Genomic DNA, 11,028 nt, shown 5'->3' with positions numbered 1-11,028 from the left:
ACTAAAAAGCATAAAGGACTAAAAAGAAGACAACTTAAACAAAAAACAAACTTTGCTTATATAAAATGAAAGACTTACAACTCTTAAAATTAAATGACTTACAAACAAAGGCTCTTACAAACTTGACTCAAACAAGACACCCTAAACTTGCTTTCCAAGAGAAGAAGGATACAATGGAGTGGATACTTGCGGAGAGACGAAAGAGGTTATAAGCCGAGAAGAAAGAGGAGAAGCTCGCAAGCTTTCCTAGAGGAGAAGGAGAATGGAACAAGCTCGCAAGCTTTTCCACGAAGAAACCCGTAGGTTTTGGCTTCCAAAAATCAATCACATAACTTACTTAAAACATCCCAAAACATATACTATTTATAGACAAGAGAGGGGAAACTAAACAGCCACTTCATTGATTTCCCACAGGAACCCCAAACATCACAAACCACGGAAAAGCCCCCCATCAGCCACGGGAAACAGCTCAGCCAGGGACCCGAAGAGGCAGACGCGGAAACCCAAGAGTCCCGCACGGAACCGAGGCACCAAAGCATGGGAAAGGCCACCCAGCAGGAAAACCAGCAGCCAACCGTGGAAACCAAGGAGCCAAGACACGAAAACAACAAGCACAGGGAAGCCCAAAAAATAGCCACGAAATCCCATGGGACAAGGACAGATTTTAAAGAAGAAAAGGGGAGGAGAAGAGGCAAAATTAATGAGCTACTAATAAATTAATAAATGATCTAAAAACATAGCTCATAATTAGCTAACTCTTAGTTCAATAAATGAACTAAAAACCGGCTCATAAATGAACAAAATTTTAGCTCAAAATTTAATGAGCTAGCAAGCTCAAGGGAAGTCAAAACCAAAATTTTTTTGGGTTTGATTTGACACCCCCTTTGCCTACATCAGACTCCCCTTCTTGAAGACTCATTTCTCGATGAGTTATCTTTGTTCTGAAGGCGTTGCATCAAGAGACACCAAGGCTTGAGATTGCTCACTTGACATCAAGACTCAAATGACAACATGACTCAAAACAAAACTTATATGATAACTACTCATACAACAACTACTATGCCTCACCAAGACACATAAACCTTACTAAACGGACTCATAAGATTCTCAAGACTCACAAGACTCTCAAGACTCACAACACTCTTAAGACTCACACAATAAGACTTGACTTGACAAACCAATTTATAAACCTAGGACTTCATAACCTGCTCTGATACTAAATTAATGCAATAAAAATTTTGGGAGAGGGCCCCAAATTTTTTATCACAAAATAAAAAGACTTACTAAATAAAAGAAATACACAAAATACCCAAAAAGACACTTTTTAATATTAAAAGATGACTTACAAACTTTGACAAACTTATATAATATAAAAGACACTTACAAACGACACAAACAAAAACACCTAAACTTGCTTTCCAAGAGAAGAAGGATATAATGGAGTGGATACTTGTGGAGAGACGAAAGAGGTTAGAAGCCAAGATGAAGGAGGAGGAGAAGCTCACAAGCTTTCCTAGAGGAGAAGGAGACTGGAACAAGCTCGCAAGCTTTTCCACGAAGAAACCCGCAGGTTTAGCTTCCAAAAATCACATCATAAACTTATTTAAAACATTCCAAAACAACTCTATATATAGGCATGAGAGGGGAATACAAACATCCCCTCATTAATTTAAAAGCTTATTTAAATAGGGAATATGAAAAGCCAACAGTCATTCCAGGAAACAAAGCACCAAAGCCACGGAAAAGCCCCCCATCAGCCACGGGAAAACAGCCCAGGTGAAACCCGAAGAGGCAGCCGCAAAAGCCAAGGAAACCCGCACGGAACCGAAGCACCAAGGCACGGGAAAGGCCACCCAGCACGAAAAACCAGCAGCCAACCGGGGAAACCAAGGAGCCAAGGCACAGGAAAACCAAAAGCCATTCTTAGAAACCCAAGGGACAAAACTCAGAATTTTAAGAGACAAAACTATAAACAAAGAGTTACATAAATAAGAAAATAAATGAACTAAAACCTAGCTAATAATGGGCAAACCGGCTCATAATGAGCTAAATTTTAGCTCAAAATTTATTGAGCTAGCAAGCTCAAGAGAAGTCAAAACCAAATTTTTTTGGATTTGATTTGACCCCCCCTTTGCCTACATCAGACTCCCCTTCTTGAGGACTCATCTCCCGATGAGTCAGCTTTTGTTTTCTTCTGAGGAGGTGAAGACGGAGCATCCAATTCTTTAATCTTTTTTTCATATTTCTTCAAAATTTCTTCTTGCTCTTTCTCGAACTGTCTTTGTAGATATGTCTTCCATTTCTCGAATTTCTGATCACATAAGAACATATGATATTGAAGTTTGTATAATCTGTCTTGAAGCGGATCGGTTGAATCACCTTCAGTTGGAATCCATCTGTGCATCGGAAGAGGGACTTCAGGATTGTCTGGTTTGTTTTCATCCATGAATGAATCTATCTTTTTGTCTTTTTCCATTTATTTAAAAAAAGACTCAACAAGACTCACAGGACTCACAAGACTAACAAGACTCATAAGACTCACACAACAAGACTTGACTTGACAAACCAACTTAAAACCTAGGACTTCCTAACTTGCTCTGATACCAAAAATGATGCGAGAGAAAAATCTCCTGGGAAAGGGACCCCCAAGATTCTTGACCAATTCACCCCCCTCTTGGTAACCTTGGGACATTAACTTAGGTCTAACAACCTATTCATTAGACTCAACACCAGCCATACTAGAACCAATACATAATTCTGATGGCCGGAAAAAAAAAATCAACCTCCAAGCAGAACAGAGCCAAATAACCCAACCAGCAATTAAAATAATGGACAGTAGGAATGAAACCAAAAAAAGAGACAAAAATAAAGCAAAATTATCCAGTTCTAATATAAGGTAAACCCAATTTATCAAGTTTGACTAAACCTCTTAACATAGCTGGCATATTTGAGGCTTCAAATTCCTTAACTGAAAAACACTGGCAGCCCAACTTGGTCATACAATCCGCACAGGCATTTCCCTCACGAAAAATATGGGTCATAGTATAATTGAGGTCAGCAAGCAGCAATTTAATTTTTCGAATAATATAGAAAAGATCAGGATGACCCATATTCTCCTTTTGAATATATATATATATATATATGCAATAGTCTATAACAGATAACAGGAAATAATTGTCTAACTATTACAAGTTTAAAGTTAGGAGAGCTACGCTATTTTAAATCTTTCTTCTAGTAGAAAATTCTTCAAGGTCATAACCTCTCGGCATTTCCTTCTATATTCTAAAAAGAGCTTGTTTAGTAAGGAACTATTTTTAGAGGATTTCATTTTGTCAAAAGCTGGAAGCACACTTCTAAAATTTTACTTTCTCATAGTATCATTATATTTGAAGCCTAGAACATATGTCATGTTTATTTTGTTCTTTGAACTAACAAGTAATGTTTGGATATGGTAAATGCATGTTTTTTTTTTGGAAACAAGGGCTGAACTAGAAATTTCAAAAATAAAGAGATGAAATTCCAAAAAAACATACATTTATCATATCCAAACATTACTTATTAGGTCAAAAAACAAAATAAACATGACCTATGTTCTAAGCTTCAAATATAATGATACTATGAGAAAGTAAAGTTTAAAAGTGTGCTTCCAGCTTTTGACAAAATGAAATCCTGTAAAAATAGTTCCTTACTAAAGAAGCTCTTTTTAGAATATAGAAGGAAATGACGAGAGGAACTTATGACTTTGAAGAATTTTCTACTAGAAGAAAGATTTAAAATAGAGTAGCTCTCCTAACTTTAAACTTGTAATAGTTAGACACTTATTTCCTGTTATCTGTTATAGATTATTGCATATATATATATATATTTATGAATTCCACTATGTACTCTTGTATGTTGGCCCATTTTAACTGATGATGTTGTAGCCATAATCAGTTTGCTAGATAACGTCTTAAGCTGAATAGAAGATAAGGATTTAGCAAATATATTAGTTATCTGATCCTGGGTTGTTATATGATGTACAATGATTTGTTTAGTTTGAATGCAGTCTCTGATGAAATGACAGTCTACCTCAATGTGTTTTGTATGAGCAAGAAAGATCGGATTTTGGCTAGAGCAATTAAGAAGTGTTATCACAATATAGAGACATAGAAGCGATTAATGCTACATTGAAAGCAGTGAGGAGACGTCTTAACTAAATGATTTCTGAGGCAATTGTAACCAATACTCAAAATTCGGCTTTGGTGGTTAAGCTTGCCATTGTAGGCTACTTTTTAACCTGCCATGAAATCAACAATCTACTAAAAAAATTACAATATCTAGAGGTGGATTTGTGATTGTGAAAGTCTCCAGCTCAGTCAGAATCTCCACATCTATGTAACATTAGGGAATCCTTGTATAACGACAACCCTTAAGAGCTAGTACCTTGAACCTCTTGTAGTAGAATTTTTAGGGAATCAAAGTGACACGTGTGGTTTATGCATGTGTTGACACACTTGTTGAATAACAAACGTAATGTCCAGGCATGTGAAAGCCAGGTACTGCAAGGGTCACACTAATTGCCTGTATAGTTTAGGATTGGAGAATTCTTTAATGGATTGTGTTACAGTTGTTCGCTTGTTGGTGCTTGGCGTCGAAACTACTTTAGCATTTTGCATTATTGCTCGGGTAGGGATAATTTGAGTATACTGAGATTGGATTACATGTAAACCATTAGAAGTGGATGTGACATGTATGATTAAGAAATGTGATAAGGATCCAAGACTGTGCATGAAGAACTGGGCTTGAAAGTTGTTAAGTAGACTATTCAATGTATTTTGGTTATTGCTGGGGAGCAAGATGTCATCCACATAAATGAAAATATACATGAAAATTGAACCAAAATTATATTCCAGTAATGATTGATCAACAACACAAAATTTAAAGCCAAATGCTTGTAAATGACCCAAGAGAGGGACATACCATTGATGTGGAGATTATTTTAGCCCATAGATGGCTTTATTTAACCGACAGAAATGGTTGGGATTGAATAAGTTTTGAAACCCTTGAGGTTGCAGCCTATACAAAGTTTCAATCAAATGGCCATGAATGAATGCATTAGAGACATAAAGTTGTATGGTTGGCCATTATTGATGCAATGCTATGATAATAAAGACTTGGATTATGGGCATTTTGGCCACTAGACTAATGGTTTCATTATAATTAAAGTCATGTTCCTCTTTAAATCCATGAACTACTATACGAGATTTTCACCTAGAAACTAACCCGTACTACAGGAAATTCAAGCATTACCGGCGGTTTTTTTTTCCATGGTTCCTGTTAGATTTTCGGCAGTTTAAAAAATACTGGCTTTTTTCTAGCGGTTAGTAAACTGCTGGAATAAATTGTGCAGGAAACAATTTTTGGTGGTCCATTTCCGGCGGTTAAACTTACCGGCGGCTTTCCGGCGACCTAAACAACCGGTAATTTCTGATAGTCATAGTGCCGCTGACCGCCAGTTCCTACATCTCGTATTTCCTTTTCATGCTCATTTCTCCCATCTTGACCGATATTATTTGGTATCAAAACCAACAAGATGTCGCCTCGACAAAGACTGCAACAACCAATTCAATAATCGCTTGAAGATATGTAGCGAGAGATCACGCTACTACAAAAATGTCATACAAGATTCAAGCAAAGAAAAGCCATGGGAAACGGTAATTCAAGAAACCTCAACCCCACACGTATTCGGCATCCCAATTTTTCAAGTCGAACTACCCAGCTCTGTGATTCTGATGCCCCAAACCTGCTTTCTACGAGTTCTGCGCCTCCAGTGTGCCCCATAAATCCCACATGTCTTGCATGTGCGGTGCCTCGAATCAGTCTGCATACACATGTTATCGGCCAGGGACTGTCTCCCACACACCCTGTCTTCAGCCTGCTTTGGCTTCGCGTGCGACCCTGTGGCTCGCATCAGTTCCAGCACATGCATTGGGAACATTTCCCCTGAATGATTGAATCGGCCCATCCACATCGCTCCAAATGATTTCCCCAAGCAAGAGTCTTCCCCACAGCAACTCAACTGTTTCTTATTATTGTCCACGCAATTTGAACCACCAAAAATAGTAGCAATCATTGTTCTGGGAAGTCAATAACAAGAAATTATTTAAATAGCTACCTAAAGAACGAACCGGAGTTGAACAACAAGAGGTAGCGGGTCTTCAAGAAGAAAATGTTAATCTATTTTACCTAGATTTTTAAAATGATGAGTTTCTAATCAAGTCAAACAAAGTTTCTAAGAGGATGGAAAAATCAATATTGGTCTACATAATTTCGATCAACTTCCTTCAACAAAGTTTCTTAGAGAATGGAGAAATCAATATTGGTCTACATAATTTTGATCAGCTTCCTTCTTCCTATAAAGAAGTATTTGAAGGGTCACACCGTAAGCCTTCCTCCATAGCCCTGATCAAATCAATCTTCCACGGGGTTAAAGATTCATTGCCGAAATCATTGTCTCTGCCTATCTATGGTGAGCCCGTGTATGACGTGTATGAGGATGACATGATCAGCGAAGTGCTTGGTGTTGATAAGCCTGTGAATAATGATGATAAGAGCAAACCAAATGTCCAACCGAATCTATTCACTCATAATGTTTCAAACAAGAAAACTATTATGCTCACCATCATTGTTAAAAAAAATTGCAAGTAAATATCTACTTAATGGATTGGATCATTATTCTCTTATTTTATTCTCTAGATTATTAAAAGAAACACAAATGTCCCAAACTGCTTTCACAATCACAAGTATTCCATCTGCTTAAGCTACTCTTGAGAGATTGAGGATTGGTAGCAAATTGACACCGGGTGGACCTATCCAGACCAATTTAGCCAACTAAACTAGTTGCTATTCTCCTTCTTGTTGCTAATTTATCATCTCACTACGAGCCTGAACTTCCTCCTACCCAGGTAGAATGACATCGGAGCTGAGCTGGTTAATTCTATTAACTTCAGTCTAGAATAATTTTGTATAGTAACTTATATGGCTATATAGGAGTAGCGCTTTCTTCAATTGAGTGTAGCCTATTATGTTACAACGTTGGTCTATAAATACATGTAGATAATGCTTGTAATGGGCATATTTCAGGAGATAGGAGTTCTTGGGTTATGTGCGGACCACCAGTTCCTGTAGATCGTGTTTCCTTTTCATCACCATTTCTCCCATCCTGTCTCGCATCAGATCCAATGTTAATAAGCTTCAAATCCAGCGATATAGCATTTAGGCAGTATCAACATAAGACTCCAACATCACTTTTTTTTTTTTAGAAAACTAGGGGCAAAGCCCATTCATTTATGAAAATGAAGAATTTAAAAAAATTACATAATAAAATAAAAATTATTGTACTTCCAAAAAACTAGGAAGCATCAAAAGAATCCCATAAGTCATGGAGAAAAATAAAATTACAATTGTCAAAAGAGGAAACAAAATTTTAGCCAAGGAATTGTGTGCAAAATGAAATATCTGGGAGAATCCAAGGGAAGTGGTTACAGTCACGGCAGAACTGCTCTTCTTTTTTAAATAATAAAAAAAAAGAAAAAACGATTCGTACTTATCAAGTTGTCAGCATAATTGTAGAAATCTGTATAGATACCCCGACACATTCAACTCTAGCAAGCTGCTTAACGAAAAAAGAGCCATCGACCTTCTCTCCATAATGCCTCCATTCTTATGCACCTTATTCCACTACATCATTTCCCGCCTCCTCATCATGAGCTTCAATCCACCCCACCAGCAGAAGCAGGAACCCAGCCCATCTCCAACCCCAACAGCACCACCACCACTTCTCTCCCTTCCCCAGCCAACAATCTCTTTTCACCAACCCAATCCGATCTTGAATCAGGCAACCAACTATCCCCAATCCCTATCCCAAATAATATGGATGTTGAGTTGCCATAATGGAAAAGGATTGGAAAGCTTGTGCAAAGATTGAGTTTCGATGGCTTCGGTGGCTTTATTAGTCTGTTGATGAATAATCCTATCTCAGCCACAACCCATCCTGCCCTCTGCATAGCATATTTTACCTTTGTATGTCTTGTCTTGAGCACTAGTATTTTCTTATCAATCTTTTCGATTATTAAGAAGGGGAGTCCAACCGTGTGCATGGTGCAAAAGAAATTAATTTCTTTTAATTTCTTTTTTGCGCTATTGATATGTTGTTTCGCCTCCAAATTACACTGCAACTCGTCGCCGCATGCTTAGTGACGGTGCTCGTGTTAATTGGCTTGCTAGTCATATTTCTTTACCTGCTACTGAGCAGCAGATGCCAGCTCGAGTCGCCTGACTAACGAGACAGGTATCTAGTTTTTTACTTATTTTTTATACTCTCTCTCTCTCTCTCTCATCTCTCCTGAATAACCTTTTTTTGAAGACAGATGAAGAAATTAAATAGAAGATCATAACATGAAGCTTATTATTTAATTTGAAGTGCCTTCAACAAAAAATATAAAACAAAGCACTGAAATGCAATTATTCTCTTTTTCCTGTAAAATATATTTAAAAACTAAGTTATCATCTTCTAAAACTTGTTTGAGGATGATGAATGAGTTACTTCGAATGTCATGTTGTTCTGGCATTTTGGTCTTTGTTTTTATTATTAGTGTATCATCAAAAAATTATCTTGATTGGTCTTTTATGTATCTTTATGCTTATATGTGGATGATGAGTTATTTCTACTATCATGTTCTCCAGGTATTTCGGTCTTTGTTTTTTTATCACAGATAAAACGGGCTTTTAATCAGCAATGGGCAATCAAACTCGATCTTTATTTTTTTATATCACTAATAATAAAAACAAAGAACGAAACGCCATAACAACATGATAGTCGAAGTAACTTATTTATCATCCTCAAACAAGTTTTAGAAGACAATAACTTAGTTTTTAATATATTTTAAAGGAAAAAGAGAATAGTTGCATTTCAGTGCTTTGTTTTATATTTTTTGTCAAAGGAACTTCAAATTAAATAATATAATTAAGCTTCCTGTTATGATCTTCTATTTAATTTCTTCATAAATCTTCAAAAAAAGATTATTGAGAAAGAGAGAGAGAACAAAAAATAAAGTAAAAATTAGATACCTGTCTCGTTAGTCAGGCGACTGGAGCTGGCACCTGCTGCTCAATAGCAGGTAAAGCAATATGACCAGCAAGCTAATCAACACGAGCATCGTCACTAAGTCTGCCACGATGAGCGGCAGTGCAATTTGGAGTCGAAAACAGCATGTCAATAGCAAAAAAAAATTAAAATACATTAATTTTTTTTGCACCAACCACACAGTTGGACTCCCCTTCTTAATAATTTAAAAGGCTAACAAGCAAATGCTGGAAGTCAATCCAAGACATACAAACATGAAATACGCTATACAGAGAGCAGGATGGGTGGTGGCTGAGGTAGGATTTTTCACCAAAAGACTATTAAAGCCACCGAAACTCACTGTTTGCACAAATTTAGCTATTCTTTTCCATTATGGCAACTCACCATCCATATTATTTGGTATGGGGATTGGGGATGGTTGGTTGCCTTATTCAAGATTGGATTAGGTTGGTGAGTAGAGATTGTTGGGTGGGGAAGGGAGAGAAGTGTTTTTGTTGGGGTTGGAGTGGACTAGGTTGTTGATGTTGCTGGAGGTGCATTAAAGACTATGAGGAGGTGTGAAATAATGTATTGGAAGAAGGTATGTGAGGTTGACATTCTCGAAAGATGCTCGGTGGCTCTTAAGCTATTTTGTTAAGCAACTAGCTAGAGAAGTTGAATGGGCCGAGTTATTTATACATATTTCATGCAAATATGCTGCAAAACACATATTGTGATTTTTTTCTTTTGTTTTCAAAAAACAGTATTTCTTTTTTTTTTTTGGGGTTGTAAAGAAAAAAAATTATAGGAGCATAAAAATAAATTCTCAGAAGCTGAACACAACAAAATAAAGCTATAAAACAAATTAAGCCAATAACACAATAAAGGTTGTAAAAGAAGAAACCTAAAACCTCAAAATGCTCAAAAAATTATCAAAAAAAAAGGACTCATGATGTTTAGCAATATCAAGAACGTCCTCTACATCAAAAATAATGAAAAAGACCCCTGGTTTCTAAGATGACCGTCCAAGGGGAGCTGAGAGAGCCCATCAATCATCATCATCCTTCAAAACTCCTCAAGACCTCTGGTTGCCAAAAAACCTATCCATAAGGCCAGGAAACGAGACTAAAAATGATCAAACTGAGCTCATGGCAACAAGAGAAATCAATAAATCCAAAACACCAAGAAGCAACACCTCTGTCCAGGAGCTCAGAGCAAAAAATGGTGAAACAAATGATAACTTTTCCATTTAAAAGATTTATAAGAAATAACCCTTTTAGAGGTCGGTTGCTAGCAGCCATTCAAGTTTTTAGAGACAGTTACAAGTATAGCCAATACCAACCAACTCCACATGATCAACATGAAGAGAAAAAGAAGAGATAGAGATGAGATTCATGACATAATAAAAAAAAGTAGGTGGCAAAATAGAAAATAATGACCAACATAAAATCCACCACCCAGCATCCACATCTAAAAATAACGGCCAAAGATAAAACACAAGATGTTGACCTCAACAGATATACCCAAAGGAACAAAAAAAAAATCAAAATCTTACCTTTCGGATCCACGAAACCTGCCGAAATCCCACTGTTCGGCGCCGTTCAGTCTCTGTCCCGTGAAATCCTGCTCAAAAGCCGCGAGCTCGCCTCGATCGAGCGCCCAAATCGTCGTTAAATAGCGAGGGGCTGCTCGACTCTTTCACGCGACTTCCTTCCACGACTCTCCTCTCCCGTTCGCTACCCACACGACTCTTCCTCCCTCACTGCTCCGACCAACTCCCGACCACCTCTGCCTGTGCCGAACTCCCGTCGGTAGAGAGAGAGAGAGAGACAGAGAGAGAGAGAGAGAAAGAGAGAAGGAGAGAACACCTCCCTGTAGCCGATCGTGCTCTATCCCGAGCCCACGACCGAACCCCACTGCCTTCT

General features: G+C 37.6%; 1 long non-coding RNA gene across 1 annotated transcript; it reads right to left on the bottom strand.

Moving 5' to 3' along the window:
• Window positions 1-5,577: 5,577 nt before the first annotated feature.
• Window positions 5,578-10,954, bottom strand: LOC114581333. The gene is made up of 2 exons (XR_003703262.1): window positions 10,659-10,954; window positions 5,578-6,116 (listed from the first exon to the last, which is right to left on the bottom strand). It is a non-coding gene; the product is annotated as an uncharacterized LOC114581333 (long non-coding RNA).
• Between the last annotated feature and the right edge of the window lie 74 nt (window positions 10,955-11,028).

The sequence above is a fragment of the Dendrobium catenatum genome, unplaced genomic scaffold, assembly GCF_001605985.2.
Source record: "Dendrobium catenatum unplaced genomic scaffold, ASM160598v2 fragScaff_scaffold_1666, whole genome shotgun sequence".
Taxonomy (NCBI): Eukaryota; Viridiplantae; Streptophyta; class Magnoliopsida; order Asparagales; family Orchidaceae; genus Dendrobium; species Dendrobium catenatum.
Note: the sequence above shows the minus strand (reverse complement) of the source record. Positions and strands in the feature narration are given on the sequence as shown.